Here is a 14,905-nt window from a genome sequence, read left to right as displayed (position 1 = left end):
CCGTTGTAACCACTAACCACTAAAACTACTGAACCAATTTTGCTAAAATTATGCACTCTTTTTTTTGACACTTCCTAGGTGGTTTCATTATAGTTTTTATCTTAAAAAATTTAATAACAATAGCAATAAATAACCACAAAGTTTTGCAAAAATACGCCAGCTTTTCACTTTAGTTCAGTAGGATCCGCTAGGCGGCGTTGACATAAAATTGAGGCTACCTGCAACAAAATTAAACAAGTATGGTTATGATAGGCCAGAGCGTCTCGAAAAATTTCCGCTGACATCTACCGGCAGTTCATCGAGTTGCATAGAGAATATAGATGATAGTCATGCAGCTGGGTAACCTGGTTACTGACAGCACTCTTCTCTAATGGGCAAGTGACCTAGGTCTACGTCCATCCTGAACATGGGGAACATGACATTGGGAAAGATCACTGCAACTAGCTCCAAAGCTTCAGACTTATTAATTTTTCTCCCGATCAGTCTGGGGCTTCAACAGCAGGCCAGAGAAGATCACCCTGAGGTATCCAGGCAGTCACGATTGCTCTTACTTCAGTCAAGAAGGAGTTCAGCTCACTGGTCCTTTTAAGGGCCATCGGACGTCGAACTACCTTGCCAACAAATATATTAGAACTTAACAAAGTTGACAGAAAACAGCTTTTAGGGGTCACAAAAATTTTAAGCATGCCAAAAGTCGCAAGAGGGTAAATTGGAAGAAAAACTTCAAGTGTATCTAATAAATACAATTTTACTTAGGCGTCAAGAAACTGACGCAGAAAATTTATCAAGATTAAAACAGCAGCGTCGAAATCGACAACTAAAAAGTCCATTACGTGAGAGATCAGCTTTTCATTGTACCCTCACAGCAATCTCTGAAATCTTTAAAGATCCTACTTCAGATTTTTTAATGAGTAGAAAATGTATTAGTGTTTTTGTGGCAATAAAAATTTAGGGTTTAAGGTCCAGGACTTTGTTGCTCTGGTAATAAAGTTGTGTGATATGAGAATAAATATTTTTTTTTAATATAAATTTTTTGGGGGCTTAAAATCTTAACAGCTTTAAAAAATAGCCGTTTTCGTGAATTACACGGGAGAAACTGTAAATCAACGGCTTCTTATGGCCACCGATTAATTTATGGCATAAAGAACGCACGGTACTATTCAGCATAATTATTTTTTTGAATTTTTATACCTTATTATTTAACGAAATAAACTATATGGATTCCGAAAAAAACATGTTTTCAATAAGAAGATTTTTGTTCTGAGGTGTATCAGGAATATGGGTAAAATTTCTAACTGAAAATGTTTCACATTACAATACATGTCAACACACTACGGTGTTTTATTTAGTAAGTCTCGGGCGAAGCCGAGACGGGGGGTTGCTAGTAGAGATATAAATTTGCTTTCTATAGTACTCTATACCTACTGCTGCATGGTAAAAATCAAATGTAACACAACACGTTGCTTGATTTCTTCCAAGTCTTCAAAAAAACTTAGTAAAAACTGTTCTCCTTTCGTATTTATCCTTTTATACGTATATATGTATGCATTAGTGTACGTAAAACAACGTGCATAAGTACTTAATACGTATACTATGATAACCTAACCCTTAAAAATAAGAAAAAACGCTGTAGCTCAAAAGGGAAGCAAAATTGGCTAGCAATTTTTATGGGCTATCTAAAAAGGAACTACTGATCGAGGCGCACAAATACAGAGGGGTGAAAATTCCATTACCTGAGGATAAGAGGATCAAGTTGACCAATAACCTTCAGGGTATTTTAAAGACTATGTCTCTTTCCTTGGAGCAACTGATGAGTTCAATAGACTTCCTGGTCTCGGCCTGCCCGGCGGTAGCGTACGATTGGTTATTCTATAAATCTCTAGAGAACCTTAAACAGGACGCCTTACTGTCTCTAGGCTTTAACAGGAGTTTCCGAATCTCTTTGACAAGGGACGCCCAGGAGGAGATTCAATGGTGGCTAGATCAAAGATTAAAATCTGACAACAGCATTAGAGAATTTCGGTTCGATCTGGTTGTCTTCTCGGATGCCTCCTCATTGGGATGAAGAGCCGTTTGTGGTCATCGTCAGGCTCATGGCTTTTGGTTGGAAGCTGATAGAGAAAAGCATATAAATTGGCTAGAGATCAAAGCAGCGGTTTTGGCCCTCCAATGCTTCGCGAGCCGTCTATTTGATAAGCAGATTCTATTTAGAGTGGACAATCTCATAGCTCTCGCGTATATCAACAAAATGGGAGAAACCAGACATCAGAATCTCCACAGCCTTGCTAAGGATCTCTGGCTCTGGTGCATGATGAGAAGATGTTATGTCTTTTTAGAGTATGTGGCTTTGAAGGACAACACAGCAGAGGAGTGCTCCAGGTTAAGCAACATGGAGACTGAATGGGAACTTTCACCTGTAGCGTTCGAAGAAATTTGCATTTCGTTCGGTACATCTTCCATCGACCTTTTTGCATCCCAAGTTAATTTTAAATGCTGGAAATGATGTTCATTGGAAAGGGATCCGAGAGCATGGGTGATTAACGCCCTTACAGTTCCATGGAGTGCCTAATCATGGTAGGCTTTTCTACCGTTGGCTCTAGTGACTAAGATCTTGAGAAAAGTCAGAGCAAACAGATCTCGAGGTATTCTGGTGGTTTCCTGGTGGTCTTCCCAGTCCTGGTTTCCGGAATTTAAGCGTACGGAAGCCCGTATGGCGCACTGTTCACCCGTGGCGATAGCTGCACCTCGCAGTTCTTGTGTACACTTCTCTTTTCTCAGCGTGGCTCGTGACGACGACTTAAGGCGAGGCGAGATACTTCTTTGCACTTTTCTTTTTGTCTTGATCCTGCCCTACCGCGTGATTAATATTGTACATAGTAGTTTTAAGGTTATAAGTTATAAATATGTTGGCTTATTGAACTGTAATGCGAACGCGAATGCTGTATTAAAAGGTAAAATCTTTTTTTAATTTTTGTTAGTACTTAGATATCCAGTAGAAAACACAATCGCTTGCCTATTTTGCAGCTTCCAGCATTGATGGAGACAAGTTGCATCATTCAAACTGTCGGGAATTTAACAGCTTTTAAGTTTTAACTGCTTTCTCAACACTAACAGTTACAAAATACCAGGACGTTTTTATTTGTTTTTTTTTACCCTGTGCTATATCACCATAGTACTGGAGAAGCTTCCTTGCTGCAGTCTCACATCTCAAATTTTGCAACTAGTATAATGGTTGAATGCAATTTTTTTATTTCTACTCCACGGTGTCACAACGCTGCTGGTACAGACAGTCTACTTTTATTCAGGATCTGACCAACGATATTTTAATTGTAAGGTAAGAGGATGTTTAGTTTACGTTAACGGTAAGGTAGAATTCGTTCATGTTCTTGCAGCTTCCTGTATGAATGAATCCAGTTCAGTGTCTGTAAGACAACAATCTACGACAGTTTTATCAACTGCTCTATCGTTGTCTAGTGGTGCACAGTGCTATATTGTCGTCCAAAATATTTTTGGACAATGCGACTCCGAGCATCGAGATTCTACTTTTTGTAGGTGAGAAGTTTTTTGGTGTAGTTATCACTGACACTACAGCACTCAACTTACTGTAATACTCGTGCTTTTTTCACAGCCTCCAGAATTTATGAAGCCAGGTTACATCGTGCCAAGCTTCTCCACTGCCTGCTAAATAATCGGTCGATTTTTCATCTGTGTGTCCATACTCAGTGAAAAGATTTCAGCCAATTTTTACTGGTAAAGGTTTAAATATTTACTAAAATAGTAGCTATGAGAAATTATTGCATGCATAACCTGAATTTAAAAGCTTACTGAAATCCATTCTTTGAGGTGAATTTCAGGTAACGCTAACGAGATCATAAAAGTCAGCTGTTGTCTTGTGCCTTGCCTATGTATTGGTGTCTAGGCTCATCTAAATGATTGCAGCCGCACGTACACTGATATTTGGAGTACAGTTCATCTTCTGTTGATGTGTAGACTACTCGACTAGTTCTACGCACTTAAAGTTCACGAGGTAACGTTTTTTTTTTTCTTTGAGATGCATAGAGCTGTGTTAAAAATGAAATTCATTGTAGTTGTTGTCATAAATTGCAGTGTTCAATAAATGATCGTCGGTATCAAAGGTCTACTGTAAATAATCAGTAGATACACATGTATAGATTTCGATTCTTCCGCAGAATGGATGATATTATAAAGGAATATTTTTATATGAATCTGAGTAACAAACAGATTTGTGCTTTGTTACAAAAGGAATACGGGATCAAAAAATCAGTTAGTAGTATCCAACGTTGTTTATACAGAGTTGGTTTGGAAAAAAAAAAATATTACAGAAGGTAAGCTGGAAGATATTTGTCATGCAATTTATGATGAACTTGATAAAGCAGGTTTTAACCCCTCAGGCCCGATTGGTTATTGGTGAGGCTGTATAGGTTTGAGGCTAGTTTTAGCTTCACAAACATACTATAACCTCTATTGTAGTACTATACAATAGATACATGATATTACACATATAATTATTTAAGCCTGCCGATGCCCTGGCGCTGATGAAAGGCTTGTTTGGCCAGACCCTTGTCTTAGCTTTCTGATAAGGTATGGGAAGAGTGATAATCTCTTTCACAAATAAAAAATTTTTCAAATTTTTTTTTTTTTTTTTTTAATTAAACATTAACAAATAAATTAAAATATCAAGACACACTTACATAAGTTAAACTGTAAAAGATAAAAGGAAAAACTTACAACACATTCCCCCGTTTTCCACGATGGCTTACATGATACCTTCGACCATTGTGAAATCTTTGAGAGGCACTTAATTTTTCACGGGTCTTTCTCCGATGATTTGGAGCCATGTTTAGTACATGGGATAATCAAATTTTCACTTTGCACAACCACTTTTTTTCAGACAAGAAAGAATAACTTTATACTGCACTACAGATTAATGCTCTGAAAATTTTCAGAGTCTTCTATCAACTTTTGACAGATGTACACTTACATGCACTGAAACTGACGTATTGTTTCTTTATATCTGCCGACACAGGAAATTCGAAGGGTGTACATAAACACAAAACTGTCAAAGCGCAGAGCTGTCGTCCACCAACATTACAGATATTATGGTGCAGGCCCGTAAGCGACTGTGTTACGTCAATTGCGCTGCGCAATAGGGCTATCCTGCAGCGCTATAGACTCAACACAGCCGCTTATGGGGACAATTCTATCCTGCACGCTTTATTGCGCTCCATGTGACTGCAGCCTTAGATTAACGTTAAATGATCGGTATGGAAAAGTCATTTCTTACCTTTATTAAATCTAAAAATTGCCGGAACTTTAATTTTGAAATAAATTATTGTAAAAAAAAATAATTGGGAAAAGTTGTGGCTTAGTTTTGATTTTTTGTATTTTTTTGATTAATTTTTTGATATAAGATGCGTTTTAATCTTGCCGCAAATGGCATTTAGGGTCAACAACTTTTTATATTCTATCTATTGTACTAAGTTGCGGCTGGTTTTTAAAAAAAAATATATTGCACTTTTTAAATGCCAACAAAACTGTTCACTAAAATGAAATATGACAACAACAAAATCAAATCTCGACAATTTACAATGTTCCTTAATCCTGGTGAGAGTGGCGGCTGGCTTAGACCACTCTCAGAGAGGTATTTTCACTTCTGACGTCATCATGCACAATAGCGAGGGCTGTGGGACAAAGTTTGAATTCATGCAATAAATTTAATCGCGACTATAAAATTTATTGAGATATTCCAGTTACTCTACTTAAATAAAATTTTTTTTAAGTCTTTTAAAAGCATCTGATAAAACCTATTTTGAAATAAAACTACAAATAATATTTAATTGTTAATTATAAATTTTTACTAAATTACATAAAACTCAGCTAAACAGAATAGTGCGGATTGTTTGGTTAAAGTGCGAATTACTCCTATACCTATATATACAGTGAATCGCATCGGCTGCAGGGCTGATGGGTAGAGCTTTTCATGAAACTATTATGTCCTGGAAGTAACAATGATAAACGTAGAGCTGAAAGTACTCAAAAGCTAGGCAATACTTAGAATATTTAAGGACGAATAAAGACATTGTAAAAAATGAGAGTAATTTTTACGTTCTATGTAAATACTAAACAATGTTTATTTTGGCTGAGCAATGAGATGCTGAAAAAAAAGTACAAGTTGCATTTTATTTTGCTTTCTCTCTAGTGTTGCTAACACTTATTTTCAATTTAGCTCATGAAACTGCACAGTACAATTACACCAATCAATTGATAGATTCGTTAAGAGTCACTTAACATGTTACAATATTTTAGCACGCAAATTTTCCAGTCTGTTTTTTTTTTTTTTTTTTTCAATTACCGTCGAGTGAGCAGTTATTAATGCCTGCGCAGTAGTTAGGTTATTAACACCTATACCTTGCCCTGTGCTTAACTGCTCATACCACCTGTGTCGCCCGCCTTGCCAGACGAGACAGATAAGCTGATAACATGCAGTGAATTATTCTAGAATTTTTTAATCAGCTATTCTTTACAAATAAATGGCTTTAAGCATTGAAAACATCGAATTTTCGGACTCTTTTAAATCAACTTCCAAAATCGTATACAAGCAACGAGAGAAAGATAAGTAAGGTATAATATTTCAAAGAAAAGTAGCCATGAACTGTATGAAAAAAATTACTATTTCATAAGATGAATTATTTTATATACCTATCAGAAATTAATAAAATAAAATAATTTTAAAAAATGTATACATATACCTAGCAGCAATGAGTGCTTAAAAAATTAGCAAATAATGATTCATATAAATAGTGTGTGCAACCCTACGTTGTATGTTATCCATTTGAATAATTCGGAATGTTGACCTTTCGTATTTTTTAAATTCTTTTTTATGATATGTTCTGAATCATCACTTTTTTTAATATTCTGAATTGTGAACCATTCTTTATAATTAATTTACTTAAAAGTGAGTTCGTGCAATTAAATTTTTATAACTTATAAGATTTGAAATTCCTTTTTTTTTTTCGAAAAAAAAACGGAATTTTATTGATTGCACTTACCGTAAAAATTTTTTTCTCAAATATAAACCTTCTAAGAATAAGTATTGTGAATGAAAAATTTCAAAATTATAGCATTTCTGTCAAAATAGTTGTTTAAATAATAATTTTTTTGACTTTAACAATTCATTAAATATATATTATGAGAACAATGTTGTTTTAAATATTCATATAAAAATAAAGATTATATTACATAAAGTGTTCTGACACTTGACATTTCTATAAAATTTTCATCTTTATTAAACAATTCTAAAAAATTACCGGTTCGGAGTTATAGTTTTTTGGAAAAAAGACACTCACCCATCCTGAAGGCTTATCTTACAGATTGCGTAACCGTCTTTGTCGCCGGGAGTACTTGAGTCCTAGACCCAATTACATCTGGCATGTAGACGGTTACGACAAGTTGAAGCCGTTTGGATTTGCGATACATGGATGTATCGATGGTTACTCCAGGTATCTTTTGTGGCTCAATGTTGCGAGCACAAATAATGATCCACAGGTAACAGCTCATTATTTTTTAAATACGGTGTTACATCACAACTGCATACCAAGAATCGTTAGGACCGATAAAGGTACTAAAAATACAATTATTAAAACGCTTCAAGTTTGTTTACGCCAAAATCACGATGACCCAGTATCTGGAGAAAGAAGTTATTATAAAGGAAAAAGCGTACACAATCAGAGCATGGAATCTTACTGGGGACAGATGAGACGACATTCAGCTGATTTCTTTATTCAACTTTTCAAATGTATGGCACAAGACAATTTGTTCGATGGCTCAGAATTTTATAAAAACTGTTTACGATACTCTTTCGGAACTTTAATTGAACAGGAGTTATTTTTAACTCAACAGTTATAGAACGAGCATCATATCAGACGACAAAGGGAACAAAACCATGTAAGTGGAAAGCCAATTATTCTTTTCTATCTACCAGAAGAGAAGGGTACATATGATTTTCGAAAACAAATCGATAGAGATACAATTTTTGAGCTACGTGATAAATTCACAGTAAAACCAGAGTTGGTAAATATTGAATTAAAAACTTTGGTTGACGAAGCTTTTCCAGATGAAACTGTACCAAAAGATGTTGATGAAGCTATTGAATTGTACATCAAATTAACGGGAATGTGGATAGCACTGTGCATACATAACTTTTTTTTCCATATCCCCTCTGAAACTATTTTTTCACCTTTCTTTAGAATTATAGTACGGCATATTTACCTTGTACTATAGCTCTGAGATAAAATAAATACTGTAATTGTTTGTTCGCTCGCCAAAAAAGAAAGTATGTGGATCAAGTTTACGGTTTCAATTAGCAGAGATTGTAAAACAAGAGCATAAATAACTATAGGAAGTATTTTGTTAAAATTATCGCGTAACATACACGTCTACAACGATTTCGTTTCTGCGAGAAAACAAGCTTGTAATAAACAATGTTTAATGTATGGACCTGTAAATGCAATAAACATATTAAGTACAGAATTTTATTTTTTTTTGTGGTACAGACAAGGTAAATACCATTTTTATTTTACAAAATATTCACCAGCACATTACATTATTTTCTGTTTTATATGATTACCGCCTAATGCACCGATAGTGGTTGATGTTCGTCGTACAAGTAACGATGTAAAAATTAAGTTAAAGAAAATTGATACTTATGAATAAAACAAGGTACTTTTAACATCTAATGTACCACACTCTCCTTCGATTTCGTTTAAAATTCGTTGTTATACATGTGCATAGTTTTTTCTTCTTTTTGTTACAAAAATATTTATCCAAATTAGTTTTGATTTGTGTAAGTACACTTTTTCGGAGTTAATTGCGTAATATCTAGTTATCTATAGTTAACGCGTTAAAATGAAAAAAAAATTACGAATTACGATAAAAAAATTAAGATAATATTACTCAGTACTACAGTTTTCTTTTAAGGGCGCAAGATAAATTTGAAATTTTTTATACATTTTACACGAAGATATTCTATCACTGGGTTGATATTTGAAACACATTTGTAAAAATAAACATAACTGCAAACGTACTTGAAGCATGTCAGGCTCCAATTTCTTTTTCATGATGTTTTCAAGTACTTCGAATCGCATGTCAGACCAAATCATGTCCCCTGTGAATAATTCGACTATCACGCACCCTAAAGACCATACATCAGAATGTGTTGTAGCGCTTTGTTTATGAAGTTTCAACTCAGGTGGCATGTATAATAAAGTCCCACGAGGTCGCGTATCAGCTGTTGTTAATAAGTATTTCGGCGGATCTTCAATCCGGCTGAGGCCCATGTTGCACACTTTAATCTTATAGTCAACACTGACTAGGACGTTTTCTGATTTTATGTTCTTATGTAAAATCTGTGGTGTGGATTTATGAAGATACGATACTGCAGAACACATTTGCATTGACATATGAACTTTGTTAGTTTTAGGAAAATTCAATAGCTTTTTAAATATTGCATCTCTTAAATTACATTTGCCAAAAATTTCCATAATAAAGTAAGAATGAGTTGCATCTGAATGAACAGCTAACAAAGTTACAATATTAGGATGTCGTATGCGATCCATAGTCGACACTTCCCGTTTCAGATATTTTTCTTGGAAATTCTGTCTTATGACCTCAACAGCAACTTCCGTGTGATTTCAAGTACACTGATAAACATTTCCAAACGCTCCTTCACCAATTGCAAAACCAGAAATATTAATATCATCTCTCTGAACAATTGGAACAGACAAATTTAAACCGTCCCATAAGCTTTTGGCCACTAAATTTTCTTTTCCGTCAGTCCGTTCTCGACTACATCATTTTGCATTTGGATACCGTGTTTGAAACCTTGATGGTTAACATTGCAGTTTGCCAGTGCTATTGAAGCTAATTCATTTTTCTGTGGTACATGACCGATTTTTTTTAATGTAAATAAGTACAATCTGAGCTGACCATTGGATACCTTAATCTTGTGGGAAAAGCTCCAGAAATCGCAAGGGCACCCTTACGAATCAGTGAAATCGTCAAAAAAATGTTCCTTGTCATTTCCTCAGCACTTCTTACTTCCATTAAAGTAACCGATATTGTCTTCATTTTGTAATTCGTTGACACACATTTTCAGAATATCAGTGTAGATATAATGAAAGTCCACTTGTAGTTTGATTTTACTGTGCCTTGCGTTTGGCATAAGTCTATATTTTTTATCGTTCACTCCTTCGTGTTTCCAACCAAAAATGACATCTTTCGTTTGACTTTCATCCTAAAATTAATTTTAGTAAAATAATCTTTATATTCTTACTTAGCACATGTAATAAATGTTAACATTTGTACACATTCAAACTAATAATTTACCACTTTTTTTAAGGATGCATTCTTCTTTGTTTGCATATGTTTCTTTATAATACTCATAATTTCCGGTGCATGTTTACATTTATTTACGTCTGAAAACAAATTGACATCAATTATTATAATTGTAAACATTCTAAGCGTGACTGCTGAACGTCCGCAACATAAAGGAATAGCACGTTAGATATAGTTCATCATGTATCCTCGGTACAAAAGCCATTGCCCAAAACGTAACACGAAAGAAGTTTAAATAACGCGTAAATTTAACATTTTTAAGAACATAAATTACTAATGCTTAGACAGTTCCGTATGGCATACGACATTAAACTCTGCTATCCCTGGTGGTAAGTCAAAAAAATCTCCAAATTTCCCAACACCATAAGTAATCCCCTTAGCCTCGTAAGTTAATCCCGTAGCATTAGGACAGTATGCTGAGATCGTTTGTATGCTGATTTTCTTCTCTTTGGGTGGTAAATGATACGAAGTCTCTTCATACGTGATCTTTACGTGATCCATGTCCGTTTGTTCACATAAGTCAATCTTATAGAATACAATAAATAGGCGAGGCACAAGACAACAGCTGACTTTTATGATCTCGTTCGCGTTACCTGAAATTCACTTGAAAGAATGGATTTCAGTAAGCTTTTAAATTCAGGTTATGCATGCAACGATTTCTCATAGCTACTATTTCAGTAAATATTTAAACATTTACCAGTAAAAATTGGCTGAAATCTTTTCACTGAGTATGGACACACCGATGAAAAATTGACTGATAATTGCATTCAAGTATTATACCAGTTGCAAAATTTGAGATGTGTGACTGCAGCAAGGAAACTTCTCTAGTACTATGGTGATATAGCACAGGGTTAAAAAAAAAACAAATAAAAATGTCCTGGTGTTTTGTAACTGTTAGTGTTGAGGAAGCAGTTAAAACTTAAAAGCTGTTAAATTCCCGACAGTTTGAATAATGCAACTTGTCTCCATCAATGCTGGAAGCTGCAAAATACGCAAGCGATTGTGTTTTCTACTGGATATCTAAGTACCAACAAAATTTAAAAAAAGATTTAACCTTTTCATACAGCATTCGCGTTCGCATTACAGTTTAATAAGCCAATAGATTTATAACTTATAACCTTAAAACTACCATGTACAATATTGATCACGCGGTTTAAGCGCCTTCTATGCAGCAAACTTATTCGATTGGAGCCGTCTTCTGAATTATTACTTTCTCCTTGCAGGAAGTTGGAGCACCCACTGGCGGAAAATTTTATCCTGGTGGCAGGGATTGGATCCAGCGAGCCTACGAATTTAGAGGCTTAGGAAAAGATACTATAGAAATCCTGCTGGCATCTTTGGTGGATGACACGTGGAAGCAGTACAATGGAGCTCTACGCTTGTAGTGAATTTTTCGCTTGGTTCGAGAGCTGAATTCATATTAGACAAAGGTTAGCGAGATGCTGGACTTCCTGACCAATCAATTCGAGAAAGTGGTGGCATTCGGGACATTATCGGCCTATAAAGCAGCATCGCTGCTAATTAACCCGGAAAGTTGAAGGGGCACGGAAGTTTTGTCTAGATTTTTTAAAGAAGTATGCAGGAACAGACCTACAGCTCCCAGATACTCGTCCACATGGAATGTGGGGATTTTGCTGAGGAAGTTGGAGCAATGGAATTCAGTGGAGAAGTTATCCTTGCCAACTCTGACATATAAGCTGACTATGCTACTCGCTTTAGGCTCGGCATTCAGAACTCACACACTGGCCTTGGTAAAGATCGAGAATATAAGATTTTTTAGTAATCGGGTCGAGATCAGGGTGCTGGATCTGAGCAAAACTTCTAGGCCTGGGGTCTGTCAGCCATTTGTCTGTTTCATCCTCTTCTAAAATAGGGCTCTTTGCATTTTACATACCTTGAAAGTGTATTTGGAAAGGACTACAGAATGCAGAAGCTCTGTCAATCAACTGCTGATATCGTTTCAAGCTCCTTATACAGCAGTCCCTAGAGATTCCATAGCTCGTTGGATTAAGACAGTCCTAAAGGGAGCAGACGTGGATGAAGGCTTCACAGCTCATTGAACTTGTCATGGGTTAACGTCAAAAGTCTATTACCGGGGATTGAAAAGTGAGAGCAATCAAAAATGCTGTGGGATGATCAGAAAACTCTCAGACGTTTTTTAAATTTTATAATAGACCAATTATGGACATGGAAAACGATTGTGCCAGTATAATGCTCCAAGACTAAACAGAACATTTTTTTTTTTTTCTTTGATTTGTAATAATTTGGGCTTGCTTATACTTAGATTATTCAACTTTAATTATGGACCCATTACAAGATGGAACAGTGCCTTCTAAATAAGCATAATATCATATAAACATGAGACTGAGGCGTAGTCATTAGCCGGTAAGAGTACATTTAGATTTGTGATGTTAGTAATATAGCATTTGATCCTTGACTGTGTACCTGCTTTAAGATTTAATAAAGATCTAATGATATCATAATATACAAGCGTTCGTATATCTAAACATCTACACATAGTGATATCCTTGAACAAGACAAGGAAGTATAATTGTAGATTAAACGAACGTCTAGTGAATATCAGAATGATACACTGGAAAAAAGTTGGGTGGACTGTCTGCTCATCTTGACTGTGTCGATATAAATCGAGTTTAATAACATTCGAGTTAGAAGTTTCACTTTTGCCGGGGGTCTTGAGACCCACAGCTGGCTTTTTCAAAGGATGTTTATTATTGAAAAAAAGTGTGTACATGACATATGTTTATAGTCCATTCTTTAACACACAAAATTGGACTTTAAAATACGATCTTATACTTATAACAGTTGGCCTCATTAAAACACTTATATCATTGCAATTTCTGTGATTGCTATTTTACTACTTTTTTCAAAATGACATGGAACTTTACCTCACAGTTATTGATGTGAGAAAATGAAAATATAATCAATTAATAATAAAAAATTAAATAATAATAATTAATAATAAAACAATTAAACGTCATTCAAGCGAATAAAATTGGCGTAACGCTGTTATTTTTGAATTACCAAGTTCTATTTTATCTACACGAAACGGCAAACGAACGACATATCGCCCGCTGGGATCTCTGGTAGTATTTTGAATGTAATGATTTTCGATTGACGATTCTTCTGCTCGCTTGATATCTTTTTTACATGGTATTTCTTCTATTTCCCAAAATTTAGTCATAATTTTTGTCAACTCCTCAAACTGTTTATCACGAGAACTTTTTGCTTCAAAAATGTTGTAATTGCAAAAAGAAAAATCTTTTAAAAAATTGCGTTGAAGCCCTTCAGCGATAATCCAACCTAATAACGATTTCTGAGCAAAAAGATCACATGGATCGGTAGCTAGTTTTATTTGGCCTACAGAAAACAACGAAAATGTAGCTCCTGAGCCAATTAACAAATCAACACCACTTGGCATGTGAAATTGCGGATCAGCGAGTTGAATATTGTTCGGTAATTTAATCAAATGACGCGGAAACTTTTCAGAAGGTATCAAATTTGCAATCCGAGTAGTAATTAAGCACGTGAGTATTTTAGAAAAATTATTGTAAATAGATTTAATTTTTATATTGATGCTTTGATTACATTCTGTACCTAACTCGTTTATTGCTCCGATTGTAACAGAACAATTTTCGAAGGGCAAGTCTAATGAATTAGCTAAACGGGACGAAATCAAATGCACGGTAGAGCACGTATCAAGCAAAGCGCGAGTGCGTATAAACTTTCTCTGCGCATTTAAAACGTTAACGCTAGCTGTTGCCAAAAGCTGAGAGTTACTTATAGTTGAGCTTGACCCTTTTTTTCCTAGTCAAAAATTAACAGCGGACGTAGAAGGATTTTTAGACGATTGAACTGTACTAGATGAAGGGGTCATGTTTGCCATACTGTTTGTCTTTGAATCATTGTGTAGCGAGGTATGATGCTTTTTATTGCATCATTTACAAAGACTAGATTGACAAGCTCCTTGATGAATTCGTAAACAATTCGAGCACAACTTTTTCTCTTTAACAAGTGACCAACGTTGACTAACATTGAGCTTATTAAAATCGGGACACCTAAAGAGAAAATGCTCGGAACCGCAACAAACGCAAGCGATCTTCGTATTGGTTGCCAATACGCGAGCTTCTACATCTTTACGCTGAAATTTCTTAGGACGCGAGTTGGTGTATTCAAATGTGCGCTTCTGACTTAATTCGGAGTTCTTGGGAGCTGACTCTAAAACACTAACCCGAAAAGACGCTTCTCGTATAAAATCGATTAATTTTTGCAAACTTGGAAGCTCGTCAAGAGAAAGAGATTCCTCCCATCTGTTACGCGTGGAAGCCGGAAGAGCCCTTTCGATAGTTCGAATTAGCTGACGATTTTGCCCTTCAATCCCCAGAGCAGTCAAAGCAACGAGATGTTGTTCTACTGTGTCTACCAAAGCTGACAAACCGACAGAGTTTGCTTTCTGCAAATGAGGTATATCGAT

The 14,905-nt window shown here is 35.4% G+C and overlaps 1 pseudogene; it reads left to right on the top strand.

Annotated features, from left to right (window-relative positions):
* Window positions 1-2,248: 2,248 nt before the first annotated feature.
* LOC149373660 (uncharacterized) lies at window positions 2,249-11,798 on the top strand (annotated as a pseudogene).
* The last annotated feature ends 3,107 nt before the right edge of the window (window positions 11,799-14,905 follow it).

This window comes from Copidosoma floridanum, unplaced genomic scaffold (genome assembly GCF_036245765.1).
Source record: "Copidosoma floridanum isolate Cflo_tuat_1 unplaced genomic scaffold, Cflo_Japanese_pri ptg000029l, whole genome shotgun sequence".
Taxonomy (NCBI): Eukaryota; Metazoa; Arthropoda; class Insecta; order Hymenoptera; family Encyrtidae; genus Copidosoma; species Copidosoma floridanum.
Note: the sequence above shows the minus strand (reverse complement) of the source record. Positions and strands in the feature narration are given on the sequence as shown.